Source organism: Melanotaenia boesemani, chromosome 8, assembly GCF_017639745.1.
Source record: "Melanotaenia boesemani isolate fMelBoe1 chromosome 8, fMelBoe1.pri, whole genome shotgun sequence".
Taxonomy (NCBI): Eukaryota; Metazoa; Chordata; class Actinopteri; order Atheriniformes; family Melanotaeniidae; genus Melanotaenia; species Melanotaenia boesemani.
In genome coordinates, this window is record NC_055689.1 from 30,235,026 (window position 1) to 30,256,875 (window position 21,850).

The 21,850-nt window shown below is 37.7% G+C and overlaps 1 protein-coding gene and 1 long non-coding RNA gene across 3 annotated transcripts in view; one reads left to right on the top strand and one right to left on the bottom strand.

The window, feature by feature from the left end:
* LOC121643841 (receptor-type tyrosine-protein phosphatase N2-like) overlaps nt 1-21,850 on the bottom strand; it is a 252,573-nt gene that overhangs the window by 133,476 nt on the left and 97,247 nt on the right. The gene's annotated exons all lie outside the window — the stretch shown is intronic.
* Nucleotides 373-15,095, top strand: LOC121643846. The gene is made up of 4 exons (XR_006011179.1): nt 373-437; nt 7,953-7,958; nt 14,551-14,566; nt 15,085-15,095. It is a non-coding gene; the product is annotated as an uncharacterized LOC121643846 (long non-coding RNA).

The following is a 21,850-nucleotide window of genomic DNA, read 5'->3' on the forward strand; positions in this document are numbered from 1 at the left end:
TCTGATTTAAAAGACAGGGACTAGTTTGTGTCTATAGGTAGTTATAAATCTGAGCGAACCACAATTACCTGTGGGGTTCACCAAGGCTCCACCCTGGGGCCACTGCTATTCAACATTTACATGCTGTCACTGGCTCAAATGATGACAAACAAAATATGTTACCATAATTGTGCTGAAAACACAAATCTACCTAAACATCTCACTAGGAGACTACAGTCTGATCCAACTATTAATCAGCTGCATCCCTCAAATTAACGACTGGATGTGCCAGAACTTCCTTCAGTGAAATGAAGACAAAATTTAATAGTTTTTGGAGCCAAGGAAGAAAGTTAAGAAGACGACCCAGCTAAGTTCAAAACTAATAACCAAGCCAGAAATGTGGGAGTAGTCATGGACTCAGACCTGAATTTTAGCAGTTATATTTAGACAGTTGTGAAGTTGGCCTATAAGAACATATCATATATATTATGCCCCTCACATGTGGAAAAACTCCTAGGAAACTGCAGGTCTGCCTAAACTTCCAGCAGTTTTAAATCAGGGTTAAAAACTTTTCTATTTGCTGCCTATTAACAAAATAACAGTTAATTTCTCTTTTATTTATAGCTTTATTTTTGTTTTTATTTAATTTCATTTATTTATTTTAAAGTTTGCTTTTAATGCATTTTTGCAGTTTTCATACAGAAACTGCTTTCAAATGATAAAAAACAAAACCTAAACAGCAAAGAATAAAACAATGACAATGACAGCTCTATTCAAAAGGTGACTCTTGAGTTTTCTTTTAAAAATGTCAACATCCCCGCTGCACTGAAAGTGGTTCCATAAAAGACCACAAGATCTAAATGATGCTTTTTCATAAGTCTTGGCCTCAACTAGGGAGACCTGAATGAATAGAAGATCAACAGCTGTGGACCTGAGGGCTCTGGGAGGTTCATAAACCTAAAAAAAAAAAGGTCAGATAAACTATTTGGACAAAACCCATCACGAAACTAATAAAATTACCCAAATTTCCCTGAGGGCTCTCTGAAGGGATTAATAAAGTATTTCTATTCTAAATAACTTGAAAATCAATCCATAAGCAAACGGGGAACAAATGCAGGGACTTCAGAACTGCTGCTATATATTACAAAAGAGGTCCCTTTGACCGCCATCCCTCAGGTTTTATATATTTCTTGCTCCAACACACTTAACTCAGATTAAGTAGACCTCTGTTTAATTCAGCCCAAGTCTGTTAAGCCTGATAATTGTTACACCTGTGAATTAGGGTAAAAAAATATCACGAATGTGATTAGTTCTGCTTTCCTCATGTGGTGGGTTTATTGCAATGCTGTACAAGTAAACAAAATATACATTGCTGTTCTTCTGCCATGACAATCAATGGAAGAGATAATTGCAAAAACTGTTGTATAAAAACTACAAATAAAGTTGTGAACAAAATAAGTAGGCTACTGCGATATTTCTCGAGGCAAAGGCACATGTCCAGGTAAAGCAATTATGTCTCAAAACAATATAAAATCTTGATTTGACTTCACCAAACTAACAAGCTATAATACGTTTAAACACTGTAATTACTGTGAAGACATTCATATTATTCACCATTACATGAAATAGGGTGGAAAGAATCAAGTGTGATTAGTACTGCTTCCCTCATGTGGTGGGTTTATTGCATTGAGGACACAGCGTGCAATTCCAGTGGTTGGCAAACCAATTGATCCCAGAGCAACAGAATTTAAGGGTTATTAGCTGCTTACCAGTGCATAATGAATTGCATTGAACAAAATGATTTACTATTTATTGAAAACCTTGTTACTGTTTTTAACCATTTTAACTCTTTTAAAATTAAATCAACATTTGAATTACTCCATCTTAAGAAGGTACAAAATGTGGTTATGGGGGGGTTATGCCTATGTTATATCAACCCATCACATAATGGCCCTTTAATCTGAATCAGTTGTGTTGAAGCAAGGAACATCTAAAACCTGCAGGACAACGGTCTTCAACGACTAGAACAGGAGATCCCTGCAATATGCTATGCAGAATGACATATGTCATAAAGACATCATGGTGTTTTAAGAAAAAAACAGTCGATATTTGAAGCCTAATATTGATTTAACCGTGAGACCACACTGAACAGGATGAGTGAATCCAGTAAAATACATTGTGAGTTGTAAGAGAGAGAGAGAGAGAGAGAGAGAGAAAAACATCTACTCCCTTTTCATAAGAGGAAATCTTTCAGTCAAAAATGTTCTGCGGCCATCACCAAGCAGCCATTGTGATTTTTGCACTTTAAAGCAATTTTACTTTGGATTTACTTCTGACCACCATATTGCAATGTTCTCGAAATCTCAAACATTAAGTAAGAAAGGTAGTACATCAGTGTCTACAAGGTGAGGAATGTATTTTAACTCTGTTCCCCTTTCGTATATGCACCAATCTGCAGTGTCTGACACCAGGATGTTGGCAGCAGAACCCAAGGGTCCTGTTCGTAGTGGGTCAGTGCTTTGGACTCTGTTGTATTCTTAGAAAGTTTTGTTGTTATGGCAAGGGTTCATGCTTGGGGAGGCTATTGCCATGCAGGGTATGTTTCACCTGCAACAATATGAGTACTGAAGTCAAGAAGTTTTAATAGTATTTACAAGTCCTGTCAGCAGTTTCATTTTTCTGGGTGATTGACGCCACTTCCTTGTTTGTAATAATTACCTCTTTGCAGATTTCTTCGCATCCTTTAATGATATCGCTGAACAGCTCTGGTACAAAAATACACAACCATCTATTTTGCTTTGATGTTACACAGTTTAAGTTATATCCTGAGAGGAAAGCAAAACAGATATAGATGAAAAGTCTGCTGTGATCATATCAGCTGGGAAGCACTTTCATTGAAAGTGACACATGTCCGGTCGAGCGTGTAGGCATCTGTACAGCAGGAACCCAGAAAGAGTCTGACCTGAAGGATGCTGAAATCCATGCTCAACAAAATGTACACTCTACTTGGTTTGTCACTACAATCTAGTCGCGTTGAGAGTTAAGTCTCAATAGCTAAGTATACAAAAATGACAAACAAGAAGGGAGGATCATTTCTTGTGATAGCCAATTTCCTTTTTTTATTAACAGCACGGTCACATCAGTCTCCAATCAGATGCTTCAGATAGTTCTTTCACCGTTGAAAAAAATGTGACAGATCAGGTAATGAATTAAGTCCAGGTAAAGCAACAACTTCAGTCACTTTTCACCTCTAGAAACTTCTGGCTGCCTGCAGGATTCCTTTCATTGCAATAGCCACATCATATCACAGACAAACCGCCGCGCAAGACAGCAGCAAAGTGCATGCATCCTGGTATCAGCACAGCTTCAGGGCACAGAGGCCTGACGGGTAAATCCATGATAAGAGAATTTTCTACATCTACACGTTATCCTTGGCCGACAAGCCATCTCATCCTAGGGGTCCTCATTACAATCCAGGCAGGAGAAACAAGTCTTGTAACGCAGCATGTTTGGAGAAGGGACAGCAGCGCCTGATTTCTGGTAATAGTGGGGTATCTAAAAGGTTTGAACAAAGAAAAAGCCATTGCCTTATGATTCCTACTGATGAGTACTGACAATAAAAGCATTAATTACAAGAAACTCTTGCTTGGTTGTTATGGTTCTTTTGGAGAAATGCCAGATGACTGTAAGCAAAACGAAGAGGAGGACAGAGGAAGGTGATTAGGAGGGAGGCTCAGGATTTAGAAGTCCCCCCTCATGAGCCTGAGTGATGAAGTCTGCATTGTAAACAAAGGTTAGCCTCTGGCATACAACAAAAACAAACACGAGAAAAAAAAAACAAAAAAAAAAACAGACTTCCAAAAGCTGGGCTTTTTGCCACACTAACAGACATTTTAAAGAAGAACCAGGGATGTGATCTGTGGTTAAACTGGCATTACGCTGCCAGCAAACACTCAGAAGCTTCATTTGTGAGGTAGATTCACAGGATAAGAAGGATTATGTCTCTGCTTCATGGAGCCTACAGTGTATACATCAACTAGCTTTTACCTGCAGGGTCGAGCAATTTCTGAGGCACCGAGTGTTGACAGGTACCGGGATGAAAACATTAAAACCTTTTCAGTGCGGTTTATATTTTCAGCTCTGGCTCACAACAAAAATCATCTCAAGGCATTAAAGCTACAGTCCAGTTCAGTCCAACTGCAACCCCAATTCCAAAACGTGGGATGTTGTGTGAAATGTCAAAAAAAAACAAATAAATAAAATCTCAAACACATGTTGTTATAGAACAAACATTTCAGATGTTAAAGCACACATTTTACTATTTCATGGGTAATATTAGCTCATTCTGAATTTAAGGAAAGCAACACATCTCAAAACAGCTGGACCAGGGTGATGTTTACCATTGTGTCCCCTCTTCTATTTTACAGTCATTTAGCATTTGAGAGTAAGAACAACACAAGCAAGAATTCAAACAAGATGGGACGTCATAATTAAGTGGTAATCAGACTGCTTTGAGTCCAGTTGGACTCAGGTGCTGTCATGTAGTGCTAGAGGCAGTGCATATCATTTATTTATTTATTCATTTTTTTTTTAAGTTTTTTTGTAGTTTTTTGTAAGTCATTTTGTTTAAATACATCACGATTTCATCAAACTAATATAATCTTGAGCATAAGTGCACACAGCTTATTCAGTACTTAGTTGAGCCAAAGAGCTGGACAAATCTTTCTAACTCATTCTGTTGAGTAGAAGAGTTAAGCTAAGTGTGGAAATGCTCCTTAAACAACTGAGTCTTTAGCTTGGTTTTCAAAGTGGATAAGGCCTCTGCGGATCGGACAGAGTTCGGTAGATCTTCTAGTTCTTTTAACCACTACCTGTAAACTGTTTTCTTCTGGTGAAAGGTCTGGTCTGCAGGCAGCCCAGTTCAGCAGCCAGACTCATCTCAACTCTGCAGAGGCCTGGTAACGAGACATTCATCTGATTCAGGCGTGTTGGAGAAGGGATGCATCTAAACGTTCCAGGATAGTAGATCTCCAGGACCAGACTTGGGCACCCCTTCTCTAAAACCTTCATGGACTTTTTAGCATTGATGGAGCTTCACAGATGTGGAAGCTGCCCATACCATAGGCACTAATGCAACCCCATACCATTAGAGATGCAGCTTTTAGACTGTCCACTGGTAACACACTGGATACTTTATCTCCTATTTGGTCTGCAGTACACGGCGCCCATAATATCCAGAAAGAATTTTATATTTTGATCCTTCTGACCACAGAAAAGCTTTCCACTTTGCCTGAAATCCTTTTAAATGAGCTTTGGCTCAGAGAAGACCGTGGTGTTTCTAGATCGTGTTCACAAATCTTTTTTGGATGACAGAGCTGATAGAACTGTGTTCACAGACAGTGATTTCTGGAAGTGTTCCTGAACTTATGCAGTCATTTCAAGTAAGAGTCTGTTTTCAAATGCAATGTTGCCACAAGGTCCCAAGATCACCAACATCCAGTTTTGACCTTTAACCTTGTCCTCATGCCCACAACACTTTGATTCTTCTCTGTTCTTGTGATTCTCTGAAGCCTTTGATTATATCATCCACTGTAGATGATGGGATGTTTAAAATCTCCACAATTTTGCTTAAACATTTTTCTGATATTGTTCCACAATTTTTAGATGCAAACTAGTGAACCTCTGCCCATCATCATCTTTACATCTGAGAGACTCTGCCTCTCTGAAATCCTCCTTTTATATCCAGTCATTTTACTGGCCAGTTGAAAATTTACTAAATTAGTTGCCAATTGTTCCCGCAGTTGTTTTCATTTTGTGCCAATTACTTTTCCAGCCTTTTGTTGTCCGATTTGTTGCCACTCCAGTTGTTTTACAGATGTATTGCTGCCATCAAATTCAAAATGAACCACTATTTTCCATGAAATGGTAAAATGTCTGTTTCAACATTTGATATGTGGTAATAAAATAAGTGTTGATGAGATTTTTATTTACATTTTGCACATTTCAAACTTTCTTGGAATCGGGGTTGTAGCTTAACATCATTTTCATTTAAAGACGCACTAAAGAACTTTTGCAATTTTCCCAGTGATGCGCCCCCTTTTCGTTGGCTAATTCAGCATCCAATTTAGTATCCTAGCTGTACTGTGAGCTTTCTCCAGCCAGCGAAAACACCCTTATCTTAACTTTTATTCTGTCCCTTTATAAATAGTAGACATTACTGTGCCATCAAATGAGTCTAGAATGTAGATTTTTAAGAGTGGAAAGTTATGTAATGCATCTTTAATATGATGCCACAGTGACAAATCATGGTGTTCAAAACAATGGCTTTATCGTCTTTTTAAAATTGGTGTGCTAAACAAATCACTGGGCAGCCTTAATGCAAATCTGTTTCATGGTGATGTCATTAAGGAAGGGAGGAACCATAAACGTGAAAATCGCTTTTATGAGTGCTGATGCAGTCTTTATTCATTGGCCCAAACAACTTTTAAAGACTCTTCCTTCACATGGATTTATAATAGGAAGTGAGATGGGAGGGAAAAAGTCTGGAAAGATAACTGAAAATCAGGTTCCTGTAAAGTCCAGAGTTGTCACAAAGACAAACTTCATTCACCGTGAGCCTGTCAGTGCAGGCAGGTTGCTGGTTGGTAAAAGCGGATGTGACACTGACAAATAAACAGGACTGCAACAACACTCCACAGTGTGACCAAAACTACTCATGCATTTCACCTAAAACCCCTTAAAAGTAGTTTAAATAGAAATTATTTTGTAAAAGGGGAAACATAAAAAGTTTCCATAATAATCATTATCCATAAAACTAGGGATGTCTGATTTACAGAGCTTTTGGTACGATTATTGTCAAAGAAATGATCAGTTTTATGATTTTTAGGATTATACTTTTATTTCACAAACCTTGATCAACACCATAAATGTGTAAAACCAAACACGTCTTATATGTCTGAGTTTTTATTAGGGCTGTCAAAATTAATGTGTTAATGCAAAGTGATTGATCTGTGGAATTTACACATTTATTTATTATGCATTAATGCATGAACAAAGTATTTACTCATACCATAATGAAAGATCTGAATTTGGCATTATTTGGCCAAGAGAAGCTGATTTTGGGCATGCATGTGCCTAGTCACAGCAGTGAACAGAATCCACCAAAAACCAGTTTATCCTTCTTATTTATGAAGTTTCTGATACTTTTCAAGCCTTATTTTTAAAGGATGGCTGCAGGATGACCCATTTGATTCATCATATAACTTTTTTTTTCCATGTGCAAGCTGGGCTGATCTGCCGTTATGGTTTGGACATGACCTTTTATGGAAAGTGACGATATTGATTAATCTTTATGATGAATTAATCATGGAATTTAATACAATGATTAATTGTGACGTTAAGTAATTGTGACATCCTTAACAAAAACAGCAGTCACTTAAATTAGATTCCAGAAACAAAAATCCTGTCGTCTGGAGCAAGTGAAATGCATTCTGGGAGACCTGATCACCAACTGAAACCGTCAGAATTAAACTCTGACAACATCATCCTTTTAAAGGATTGCTGGCCAAAACAAACTATTTGAAAAGTTTATTATGCTTTTGCAAACTTGTGGTTTTTACTGGTTTTTGACATTGAGATGATAAATGTGCTGGAAGTAAACTTAAATTTAGCTGTGGATTGTCACAGGTTTGGCTGTTGAACTGAACTAGTGAGGGGGTGGATGAAGCAACCACAGCTACTGTAATAAAACTTTAATATTTTCATTTAACCCCAAAGAGTTAAGCTAAATTAAAACAGTCATGTAAAATAAAATGCTAAAGTTTTCAGTATAATCAAGACATGTGCAGCTACAGAATCTCAAATCCACAGTGGTCATAAATAATTAACCAACTTTGATTCTTGCACTTTTCAAAATGTGAAAGCAATTTTTTAGATTACAGCTTCAAAATGTTATACTCGTAATATTCCTGCAGGTAAGTGTGAGGGCAAGGCGAGTCAGCCAAAACAGAATCACCATTTCCATATTTTACACTGTGACATGATGAACTTTCTCCGTAAGTTTCATCATTAGCATGACAGCTTTCATTCCTAGTATTTTATCTCATCAAAACTGACCATGCACAGGGAAACATGGTAAACAAACTTCCTGATGACTCCATGAGGAAAACATTGAGGCACACAACTTTTCAAAATACAATTTGCATCTCACATCTGATCCAGCAGGAGAATATTTCTCTTTGATGTTATTCATGTGATTCAGGCAACTGACTTTCATCACTCCTGCAGCTAAAACAAATGTGTAAATACAAAGTTGGTTATTTTAGCTGGAATTATCCAGGCTTGTTTCTTACCTCTGCTGCTTTTTTCAGAGCCAACTGCTGTTTGATTTTTTAAGAAGCTTCTCATTTCAATCTGCCTTTAGGCAAGCAGCAACTCTCACGTGAGCCGACAGAGTTATGTGCATGAAGTCTGTTTTGTCAGTCAGCCTCACACATGCACTTGCATACAATGCTGTGAATATACATACTGAATACATGCTGTCATCAAACTAATCTGCAAGCCTCCCCCTGGGATTGAAGTTTGAGAGAGGAAAAAAAAAACTTGGAAAAAATAAAGGGGATACAAAGTGTGATCGTCTCACTGTCAAACAACAGACTCCAGTTTGAGTCCCAACATTTTCTAGTTGTGGTTGGCCAAGATTAGGAATAAAAAACTACAAACTTAGATTTTCTGTTATTTATTTTAGTATACACAAAATGAAAGTGTATATATATATTGATTCCAATATTTGGCAGAAAAAAAATTCTGATGACCAATTAATGGGCCGATTAATAAAAAAAAAAAAATTTAAAAGAAAATTTAATAAAATTTAATGTATATATATATATATATATATATATATATATATAAATGTATATATATATATATATATATATATATATATACATATATACATATATATAAATGTATGTATATGTATATATATATATATATATATATATATATACACATATACACACATATATACATATATATATATACATATATACATATATATATTTTAAAATGTGTATTGTAATTTTTTTCTATTTATTGAGCATGCATTAATATAACTACCAGTTGTAATGATGAATTTATCTTCAGCTTTAGGTCAGAAGTCTGTGCTATATATAAGCAATATAATGAGTAAAGTTACTGGCGAAACATTTATGCAGCCCTCTCACGCCCTTTAATGTTAAATCCCATTATCTCTATTCCATTATTTTTTTGTTTGCCATGAAATAATGACTCATATGAACCAAACTAAAAACCTTTCTCAGATGTCAAAACATGTCGACATTTTAAACATATAATGATCACAAATAGTCTGACACTTGTGCTACTCCACAACAACACACAGTAAGTTGCGTTTACAGCCTGAGTCACGTTTTAGTATTTTCTGACAAGGTATAACTAAAAGTGACAGGAGATCATGACAGTTGTTTAAGACAGAGTAATGTTCATGATTTTAACTTGTCCCCTCCCCTCTTTGTTCACATCGCTCCTCTTTAAATGTATCTCAACACACAGCTGTGCTCTCAAATATTTTGTACACTTAGGTTATTTCTGCAGCTACTTACTGGCTTTGAAGCTGTTAGCTAACGCTGTGCTAGGTTGGGATAACCAGAGCAATGTTATTGCCAACAGAGCCAGGAAGTAACTTAAGCTAGTTTAGCACAACTTTAGCAATGTAACATAAATGAAAAGCATGACAGACACAATGAAGAACAAGTCACTATCATAACAGATGGCAAACAGCGTTAAACTTAAACTGTTGACATATTGGATCTTAATTTCACGTCATTAGAAACGTTCCTGACATCAAGCTCCACTCTGCCAACCCTTGCATTGTTACCTGGCTGTAGCAACTGCTATAGTTACTGACAGCAATGAGGACGGAGTCAGACCTCTATCTAGTGGACAAACGGCGCATCAACATCATTAAGCTAGCACGATTCCGACACTTAACATTTACTGTTTTATGAGAAGTTATGAATATATTGGCATTTAATCGGCAAAACTCCAGCCGATTATGATTCGTTATGCAGTCTTCTAAGCAGACCAGATGGCAGGTGCCACATGGCAGATTACTCATTACTACTAAAAGTGATTTGCAACGTGAGCCATAAGACTTGAGACTTGACTTGGACTTAAGGTCAAAGACTTGAGACTTGACTTGGACTTGCAAAAAAGGACTTTTGGACATCTCTGCTAGGAAATGTAGTTTGTCAAAGAAAAGCTCCCACACTCAATATAAGCCAGACGCGTGTGTGTCTTTGAGTGTGTGTGTGTCGGAGATCAGGTTTAGAAATCAGACGCAGACCTGGAGCCCAAGGTGACCTCATTACCGACATTTGTTCCGCCTGTCGCTGCAAATCACACACTGTGTCTATCAAGATCTAGCAAATGCCATGCAGCCATGGTGGCTGGTAACCCATATATCCCCATAGCAGAGAAGCAGAGAGCTGATGCCTCCTGATCCGTGACCCAGGATGAAAATCAGAAGTAACGAGTCTCCATCTGGCCTGAGGAGGATGATGTAGGTAACATAAACGTGACCCGATGGTTGACCTTATTTAACAGGTTTGATCTCAGGGCGTTAAAGGAACGTTTCTGTAGCATCTAGGTAGTTCCTCCCTGACCTGCAAACTTGTAAAACGTCTGCTGAGCAGAATATTGATGTGACCTGTGCAACAGCTTGCAAACAGTTTATGACTGTAACAGCAGGCCGTAGAATTGTCAGAGATGTCAGCATTTCGTAGACTGCAGCCAGGATGATAGCTCAGCCTCATGACTGCAGATGTAAAATCACTCTACACTTGAGTTACAGGGCTAAACTCTGTTTGGCTTTGATAATACAGAACTATACAAAATACAGCTGACACAAAAGACTTTGTAGTAAAGAGAGGCTTCACTTGATTGAGCAGTGATATGTAACCATAACAACCAAGGTCATCTGACTACCTGGATTTATTCATTTACTGTCCAGGTTTTCTTTTAAAAGCTTTACTAATCTTTTTCATTACTGATGCCACGGACATCTTTGAAGATGACAATGTTGGGAATCATTTGGCTCCCAACTCTGGAGTGTAAGATTCTGGACTGGTAACCATTAACCTTATTGAGAATTGAGAAAGATGTGTTAGAGAAAGCATTCTTAGGGAAACAAATACATTAATTCAACTCAGGATGTAAATAACTGTTTTTACTTTGTATAAGCTTATCAAAACAAAGCCATAGTTGTCCCTTACGATCTCATTGGCAGAGCTCATTTGGAGGGGTGGGCGATGTTTTACGATAAAAAGAATAAAAAACATCTCTGCTTATTGTTTTGGTAAAATGCACAATTTAAACATGGAGGTTGCAGAGGTGCAACTTTGATCACATACTGTAGCTCAGCACTGTGGGAAGTTTTGTTTAAACAGAAGTCTGTGTGTGTGTGTGTGTGTGTGTGTGTGGCTGATGGAGGCGGCTGGAGATGGCAGCAGCCAGTTAACTGGTGAACATATCTGTCTTGGCAGAGCCATTATGCAGGACTTGGTTCTACGCCAACCAGCAGCAGAGCGAGAGTGTAAGTGTGTGTGTGTGTGTGTTTCAGGCAGCCTTGTTTCTCAACAGCCGGTAGTCATGGATGCGATGGCCTGGCCACGTGTCTGGAGGAATGTGGCTTTAGTGGCAGATCCAAGTATGTGCCTCAAACACACTTTCCGCCTACATCTTCCAGCTCATGCTGATGCTGGTATGGTGGCTGACAAGTCCCCCCCCGCCCCCCTCATTCCTTTCTTTTTCTGCACCTAACATCTGTCTGCTGGACCATAGCATCACAGAGAGATTACGCATAGAGCTCACGTTGATGGTTTAAATCCCACTGTAACTTCATGGCCGTGAGTTTTAAATGCTAATGCAGAAAGCCTTCCCCCTTTCAAATCAGCCCCTCTTCTCCTGTGGATGCAACAGAAAGACCAGTCCAGGCAGGTGTGTGATTACACCTGAGAAAGTCTGCGTACATTAGCATCCAAAATAAGCTGGAACAGCAGCAAGAGCTGGTGCCAGCATTTGTGTGACGGTTAAAGCTTTTACAAGAGTGTGATTAAACTAACAGACAGGCTGACTCACCCACCTTCACATTCACTTAGTTAGTCCTTCACTCTGTTAGGGTTTTAATGGATTTTTGTGGAAGAAAAAAAAAACATCAGGAGGACAAAGGTGTTAATGAAAATGGTGGGTCATCACCACTTTTCAACCATCAGTTGGTTTTATTTCATTTAATTAAATGGTGAAGTCTCTTCATTTCACTCTTTAGTTAAAATAGGACAGAAATTCCTCCTCACAAAAAATGTTTTTTGGGGGCAAATATTGTAAAATGTGATTAATCAAGATTAATTACAAAGCCTGTAATTAATTAGATTATTTTTTGATAGAGTCCCACCCCAAATATTTACAATTAAAACTGTGTGATTTAAAGTAAAGTCTTCTCCTTCCTGGTATCCAGTAGGGAGCAGAAGGCAAGTATCAGATTGTGTACAACAGGGTTTTGAGCAGTTTTTACCATTAAGTGATCAAAAAGGTCTGAAAAAACTTAATGGATCAAATATGATACATAGGGTAATATAGGGTTAAGTACAAGCTGTGACTGAACTAGAACATTTAGTGATCGATTCATGGTTCAGAAACTTTGTGTGTGTGTGTGGGTGGTAACCTAGTGGTTACAGAGGTGGGCTTGGGTCTGGAGAACCTGGGTTCAAGTTCCTGGACTGGCAACTAAGGACCCCTGAGCAAGGCCCTCAACCCCCCCCCCCCTGGACGCTAAATCTGGCAGCCCACTGCTCCTAGAGGACAAATTTTGGTGTGTTTCGCATACATACTGACAAATAAAGTTAACTTAATCACCTTGTTAGTGAACTGCATGTTGTGCAGTAATTGAACCGTAAAACAAACAGGTTAAATTCACCTTTTAAAGGTCACCGTGTATTTTAGGTTCATTCTGACATATATAAATTTTTTAAAAAAGCTGAAAATCTTTGTGTGAGTAGTGTATATTCAAACTTTTGTAGTCATCCCAAACATCTTTGTTATTTGTGTTCAATATTATACATATAGCCTTCTTAGTTATGAAGAAGTCGATTTATTTTGGACATGAGGCAAAAAACAAAAGCAAAAAAGAAGGTCTTGTGGTAGAGGGGTGAAGGTTTTTTAATGCTTTTAACCACATTAATCACATTTTTCCTACAACACTCTTTTCTTAGTCACTGAGTCTTAAATTAAAAGCAAACTAATCACTAATGGCAACAGTTTACTTTCAAATATTAAACATACTGCAGACATATAAGTTCAAATGAAAAATTCAACAGTGTTAAAATATGTATGAGTATTCTCCCGTCAAGCCTGAAGATCTCCTTTTATCACCCCAAAAATGCACCCACAATGTGCACTTTTATTATAGATTATGTCTCATTTTGTGCAAATGAACCTTTCAGTTTTCAAATGTAGCATTTCTGTTTTGCTAATCACAGCATTGTACTTTTAACAACTGACACATCGGTATCCTGTCCCCACTGCTACCAGTTTAAATGAAAGGCAGCCCCACAGCGATGCAGGTCTGATGATGAACTTCTCTGATTCAGCTACAAAGAAAGGTTAAATCAGATTCATTGCTAGCTGCATACACACCTCTAATGAGGACTGTCATGCTTTCTAAGACTAAATAAATTCTACAATTATGGCTAACCAGCAGTGGAGCGAAGTCTGGGAAGAATACCCCGCTAAACCCCGTAGCACATAATTGGACATCATGGTAAATCGCAGCAGCAGAAAAACCCCGCTATAAGCTTCGAGCGGCTCCACGTGATAACGTGTAGAGTTTCAAACCTTTCATCACGTCAGAGCAATCTATAAAAAATGAGTTGAATCTCAAGCCGAGTCATGATTCTATTCAATATTCACAGCTAGAAACAAGGCAGCGGCCTATTAAAGCTGGCTTCAAACGAAGCTGCTTATCTTTTTAATTAGGCCGCAGGTTGAGAGTGAGCGATTTGGCGCTCTGGGCTGATGTATACATAATGTGGAGCAGTATTGATTGTGGGGAAGAGGACAACGAGGAGGCCCCATTCAAGGTTTTGGCTCCACGAACTGTTCAATACCAGAGCTAATAAATAATATCAAAGGCAAAACCTGGCTAAAGGTGGATGAGATGAAATCTCTTTATAATGCAAAATCTAGAGGAAGAGGAGAAGAGGGGCAGGGCTGAGGAGGGATGGCAGATATTTCTTTTTACAGGCAGCCAGGGTGACAGGATATTGCAGGAGTGTGCAGCTGAAGAAACAAATAACCCATCTTTCATCAACAGATTAAAACACAGACAGAAGAAGAGATAAAGAAAGCACCCCCAATTATATTTTCTGGACTTTGTTTTCCCTGACTGTTTTGACAAAGCTAATATTTTTCTCTGAATTATTCAATCTCTTACACACAAAACAGTACCATCACCCTCCACCTCACCAGGTTATCTGGTCTAATAGGCAATATAAGAAGCTATTAACACTTCAAGGTGCTAATGCAACACTTTCCTCAAGCTTATTACCATCAAAGTGATTTTCTCACCTGCATGTTGACAAGTAGACAAAGTGTTTGGATAGCAACATTCCCACCACCAACCCCTTCTCCTTAAATCTATACAAGTTAACGCCTTGACCTTTGGAGCTCTATTACGTTGTTGACTTTACTGCTGGAAGCTGCATGTCAGAAATGTAATTTTAAAGATGCAAATCGCTCCGACATGTTCAGAGGAGCCGTAGCTTTTCTAACAGCAGCAGCTTTACAGAACTTTGAATAATAATCAGTTTTAACATGCAAAATAAGGAAGTTTGATTGTTACCTCACAGTACACGCAAAGAGGAGAAAAACAAGTACAGATACTAAGATAAAAATGTCAAACTAACTGATATAAGAGTTAAAGCAAACAAAAACATAAAAAAAACATCAGTTTTTAACATTAAAATAATGTGAAGTTGAGATTTTCAGAGCTGTATATGTACATGAAACTGAAATTTTACTTGTCTTTAATAGAATATATTAAGTGGATGTTTACATTTAGTTATTAAGTCTTATGTACTTTGTAGTACAAAAGGTTAAATTAATGTACTTAATTGGAATAAATGTAAATAAGATCTAAAAGTGGTGCTGGGGATGGGTGCTGCACAACGCTGTCGACTTCTATTTAAAGACAACAAATTAGAGGTAATTCATTGTGTGATACTTTGTGTTTGGTAGATTAATCATAGTTTAAATCACCAGTACTTTTTAATGTACTCTTTTGATCAATAATTCTTTAGAGACTCTAGACGACATTCACTGAAACTAAGTAACTGGACATAAACCAGATACCACAGTTTATGTCCAATTTCAAATAATAAAAATGAAAAAGTTCCTTTTTCCTCATTGTTCATCGCTGTTATGAATAAAAATGAGTTTAGAATTTTTAGACATTGGGTCCTAATAGGATAACCAGTACACACACGCATTTATATATGTGTATATATATATATATATATATATATATATATATATATATATATATATATATATATATATATATATGTTTTTTCATTTTTTTTTTTTTTTTAAAAAAGGTTAGATAAAAATAAAATGTAGAAAATACATCTCATGTAGCCTTTGATAAACTCTACATCCAAAGCTCTTTTTGTGGGAAAAAGCAGTTCTAAGGCAGTACTAGTACTGCAATAATCCACCCCTCTCTGTAGTTTTAGTGTATAAGCAACATGCTACAGACATACAGTTCACCAATATTAATGTTGACTGATGATGAAAATGAGCTATTTTAGGCATTTTTTTTTTTTAGTTACTGCACTCAAATAAGCTACTGGGTAACTTTCATGCCTTCATTTTTCAAGTGATAACAGATTACAAAAAACTGCGTATTTGTAATTACTGGAGGTTGGTGGTGTGACATTTTTATCAAAGGCCACATCCACACTATGTTCCTGCTGCAAAGCAGGTGAAAGAACAGAGAGATCAACATGTGTATTAAAAAAGGAAAATATTTTATGACATATCACCTAGAATTTATGCAGTTTCTTCCACAGTCTTATGTACTTAAACCATACTCAGGTTTATCGAGTACAACAAACTCAATAGAGTAAAGGTAAGTTTCTAAAACTTTTTTTTTTTGAGGCAATGAATTTATTTTTTTGAGTACAGCCAACTTGTATCTAATTTTATATACTTTCCTTATTTATTAAAATGTCAACATGGCCTCTCAACATAGTCTTCAATGCAGCCTCCATGTGAAATAGTCCGATCAATTTAGCCTGATTTCTGTTCACATTATTTCTGCTGTCACAGCATAAATACTTTGTTGCATTACATTTTAACTCTCTATGACATGACGCTGACCTCTAACAAAATAAAAAATAAAATTGACTTAATTCTGGTTGATAAATCATCTCAGTGGTTTATTTAAGGGGAAAAATGTGTCACCCCCAATTTCCACCGGGCGCATGTGCGCCGCGGCCTCTGCAGCTATTCGGGGGCGTTTTAGTCAGTGGTTTGGTTCATACCGGGTACGCCGCGGTGCGTGTCAGAAGCATCCCAGAAGTGCTTGTCACGGCTTTCTGCTAAACATAAGTGGTGAGTCGTTTTTTGATGGAACAATCATCCAGAAGTTGTTAAACTGAGCAGTTCAGATAGGGGCAGACATGAAATCACACAAGGGAGCAATGTAAAAGATTCCGGTAATTTTCAAAATAAAAGCCCCCGTGCAGATTTGTGCTCGGTGAACCATGTAAACATTATAGCTTTAATTAGTAAGGGTGACTCAGTGTTTTTGTTTTTTTTTCATCATGGATGACGAGACATTTATCCTGGAAGTGGAGAATCACAAGTTTCTCCAATTCTCCTGTGATTTCGTGATCTTGCGGATCCAGCTAGGCGGACTGCACTCGCCGGTGCTCCGTACATGACACGCTTCCGGTGTGGATTGACCCCCTTGAAGGTTGGAAAAAAACCGCAGTGCAGCCGGAATAATGTGCACACACACTGGGTGGAAATTAGGCGTAACACAATGTCGCAATCTCTAATAAAACCAGGATGCAAAGAGGCTCTTCATTTACTTCTGTGTATTCAGCTTTATGTCCCCCCACACCACTCTCTATTGATTGGTTTTATTTCACCAATACTACTCCATCAGCTGGAACCCATCACCGTTTGAGGTAAAACAAAACCATTAATTATGATAAGGTGTTAGGTGACACATTTCTCCCTTCTGCAACAAACTCTACCACCATCTCCTGTGTCACCATGGTGACAACAGTAATGTGTACAGCCCCTTGTGACACCAATGATTCCAGCCAGAAAAAGATATATATAGTGTGTGGGTGTGTGTGTGTGTGTGTGTGTGTGTGTGTGAGTGTGAGAGAGAGAGAAGGGACTTGAGGAATAAGGCAGGTCTGGGGAATGATGCTCTTGATGTTCTTCCTCTTTTCTTCAGTTGATATATAATTCATCCCTTCCCATGACTCCCCATCCCTTCTCAATTTCCTTGATAGATCTGTACTTGCCCTTTCCAGCAGAGAAATCCTCAGAACATTAACATAAAATGAGCACAGTAATGTGCACTGTGGCCTCTTCTGAAGCTCTGTAGCTTAAACAGCAAGTAGATGTCCGCTGTGATAGCTGGCAGGCAAGTTTTTTTTTTTTTTTTTTTTTTTTTGATAGGATAAGAGGTCACTTTATATAACAGACATTTATGTCCTGAGCATATAAAGGCAAAGTTAAATCTTCATATTTTCCACTAAACGGATAAGTTCAAGTCAATTCTTACCCTGGTTCCTCATACAGCTGGTTTTCTTTGCTGTGACAATGTCTACATTTACATGGCACGGAAGTCCAAAAAATGCAGATGTCAATGAGAATAGAGGCCTTATTACCCGTTTTAACAACCAAATTATTTCTATCTAACAAGAATTAAAGGTGCATTTTTATTTGTGTTTCAGCATATCTTCACAAACAGTTTGCATTTAAAACTGGTAAACTGGTCTAAATATGTCAATTTCACGCCTCACTTACTGACTGACCATTTTAATGATGTGCCTAAAAGTCACATGAAGGTAACACTTTTTGTCTTTAGAGAGCAGAAAATTTTTCACCACCCTTCTCCAATGTCTCACAACACTCAGCTGGAGAAGCCTCACCAGCGGCTGCAGTTTGAACTCCTCAGAATGCAAATTGAAAATTAAGGTGCACTTCCTTAATCTGCTCCTCTAATCCAATTCCAAAAAAAAGGGAGGTAAAAAGCAGAGGAAGAATCCGTAGGAAGGGCTCCATTAATTATACACAAAAAGAAAAACTACAAAAGAGGGCCTGGTCTTTGAAGATACTGAGCACTAAATGTCACCCGCAGCCTTTGAAGCTTTCAACTGCCTTTGTCTCTCCTTTCTCCTCCACATGAAACACAGTACAGCAGATTATATTGCCGGCAACTGTGAGGGACAGTTCAACTTGTTGTTAAAATCCTCTTACAAATACAGATAAATAAAAGTACACTGTATATAGTATGAATTTGCATTCTCCTCTCCCTCTAACAAATACTCTATAATCTGAAATGCTAATTCTACATATTCAGATTTGCTGTCTGATAAACTGTTTACAGTAATTTATCATGGTCACAGTGTTATCTGAAGGCATCCAGAGATTTAAATATTTACAGACATCACTGAAGATCTGAATCCTATTAAATCTGTTGTTTCTGTTATTTGTTAAATAAATATTATGTTGACTGTGTGGGGATTAACTTCAGTCTAGAGGCAGACTGACTTCAGATTCAACTACATATCAAATTTTCCACACAGCAAAGATGTGGCGTGTCTGCATTTAGTATTTTCACGCAGCCAGAAAAGTTGATGTACCACAGGTCAGTACACGGTCAAATACTTCCCTGTTTATGCACTGACAAACCCAACAGGAACAGAGAAATAACATCAATATTAGTTTGCAGCACTTAGTGAGGAATGGTTTGAGTAAATGCAGGGGTGATGCTACAGCACATCAATCCATATTGGGTTGATAACATTCTTCTTGATTAGTCTATCAATACTGTAAACATACAATGCTTTACACTTTGTGAACTTGTCTCCCTCTATCTTAGTTCCTCCCAGCAAAAAATGGAAGACTACAGCGAGAAGTCTGAAGAGTCAATCTGAAGAGGCATCAAAATTTGACCTATACTTTTGGAGATGTGGGATTTACACCACTTTCCTTAATACTTTTACACTGAATAAACCAGTTTATTGATTCTGAGCTTGTACAGACATTTCTTCTATCATTGGAGTTGGGAAGGTGTACTCCATGTGCATTTTAGGTTTAGAAACATATAAATGTTAAAAAGAGGAATGGTTTTCATGCAACTAGAGGAAGAAGGTGATAAAATGTAAGAACCAGTGAAAGGTGGGATTCCTACATACAGCCCCTAAACTCCAAAAGAAAACATGCAAAAACACAAATAAAAACTGATTGAAATACAGTATTTTATAAATAAAGACAAAAAATTAAATCACAATGAAGTAGCTTCACTCTTTTTTGTCCATTTTGGAAAGAATATCTTCAATAAATATAGTTATTTAACCTGTTGCTGCCTGTCTTGGTTATATAGGTCTAATTGATATAAAGGTTGATCGGATTATCTCCATTTTTAGAGTTTTTTTCAGGGATATCTGAACAAACTTCTCCTAGCAACTGGCAAGCACAGAGGTGGAAGGATGATGGTTTGGGATTGTTTTGCAGCAACAGGAAATGGACACCTTGCAGTCAGTGAGTGGACTATGCACTCAGCACATTTATCCCAGTCAAATGTCAGGTCATCTGTTCAAAAGGCTGAAACTGGATCATGCAACAGGACAACGATCCCAAACACAGCAACAACAGAATGTCTGAAAAAGAAAAGAAGGGGCTGCAGTGGTTCAGTCCAAGTCCAGACCTATTCTACCTTATTCAGGACTCAAACAGATGACTAATTTATCACATAATTTAGAAATTAAGATCACTGAAAGTTTAATGACTACATTTATTTCAGGTCTACCTCCTCTCTAAAGTAGGAACCTCTGATCTACAAAGTGGACAAAATGACATTGGATTTGTTACTAAATCACTCAAAACTTCAGCTTCTCTATCATAGCCATGATTCCCAACCTCATGGTCTGTAATCTCTACAGTTCAACTAAACATTACCCCAGCAGTAATAAGGATTATATCTGTTTTGCATTGATATGGAACCAAGTTAAAAAAAAACAAAAAAAACAAAAAAAAACCTTTAGTGCTCATGATAATTAATGTGCGTGTCACAGACGGCGACACTGTGGATACTGATGTGATTTTAATCACTTTTTGCTCAAAATGAATTTCAATGTCAAATATTAACTATTTTGTAAGATCAATGAGTTAGTTCTGGTTTTTCTAAAGGATTTGTACATAAACAGAAACAAATATCAGTAAATATAAAATGACAATATCAGCCTAATAAATGCATTTCTATGTGAAGAAAGAAATCACATGAGGCATTTTTCTCTCTACAGGATAAATGAAACAGTATTATAGTAAATGAGTTTAGTCCCTGCGGGTTAAAGCTGAATAAATTTGCACAAACAACAACAGTCCATCAGAAACGACGACCACACTCTCCTCTTTTAGGTGATGATTGAGTCGGCTTCTTGATCCCACTTGGGGATTACCATCACTGCAGGTTCTTATTGCAAGTCCAAACTAAAACTTGAACTCATCTTTTATGGATAAAGCCACGAGTAATCTTAAAACATAAATCGCATGATTTATTTGTAGTATCAGAGATGTAAATTTGGGTGAATTAAAACTTCAAATGTCCTGTGGTTTTAACTGCATCCAATAAATGGTGCACATGTAAGGATGTAAAGCTTGAGGAATCTCTTTAGCACTTATTTTTTAATAATACACCATCACAGGGTGTTTATAGAAGCAAGATATTTGTAATTTACTGCAAAGATGGGAAGCACAAGCACAAATTCAAATTTTGTAAACGATTAGCTCTATCCCAGCTAAGCTTTTGAAATATTGATCCAATTCTCTCACATCAAAGCTTTAATTGTAATTCTAAATTCATCTCTAACAAGCCTTTAATAGGCAGATCCATCCTCACCCCTGTTTTTCTTTCCCGTGCCGGCAGAACCATACAAAGCCAAGTCTTCATTAGCAATTCTGCTTTCCTCTATTCTTTCTCCATCCACCCTCTCTCTTTGTAGGTAAAAGAAATCATGGGAAAAGGAGAAAGCCGGAGGAAGAGAGGAGAGGGGCAGACTAAAGAGAAGACAGAGAAAAACTGAGGAGAAGGGGAGGTGGGGGTGCGCTCAAGTGCAGTTGTAATCAAGGCCTGCACACTCAAGAGGGGCCAATCAATCCAGCTGTCTGCCTCCACGTCTCATCAGGCATCTTGAAGACAACTAAAAATGAGATGGCGGGGCCCGGCAGCCTCTTTGGGCTGCAGAGACACAGCAAAGCAACAGGCAGCTTCAGTCAGGAGATGGTAATAATGGCGGCAAAAACAGGTCCTGAAAGTTTTAACTCCAGTCAGAGAGCAAGAATAAAAAGACTCTCATCCTGCTGAGAGAAATATATACGCCCATGCAGATGCACGATGTAATGTTAGGTTACAATGATGTCATGGCAAATACTGTAGCTTCAAAAGAACACGAGAAACCAGCTCCCCAATCTGCACTGAGTGACTGGTTTAAAGTCTGGACTGGGATTCCATAGTGTTAACATAACTGGACTCATGGTGACTTAACTTCAG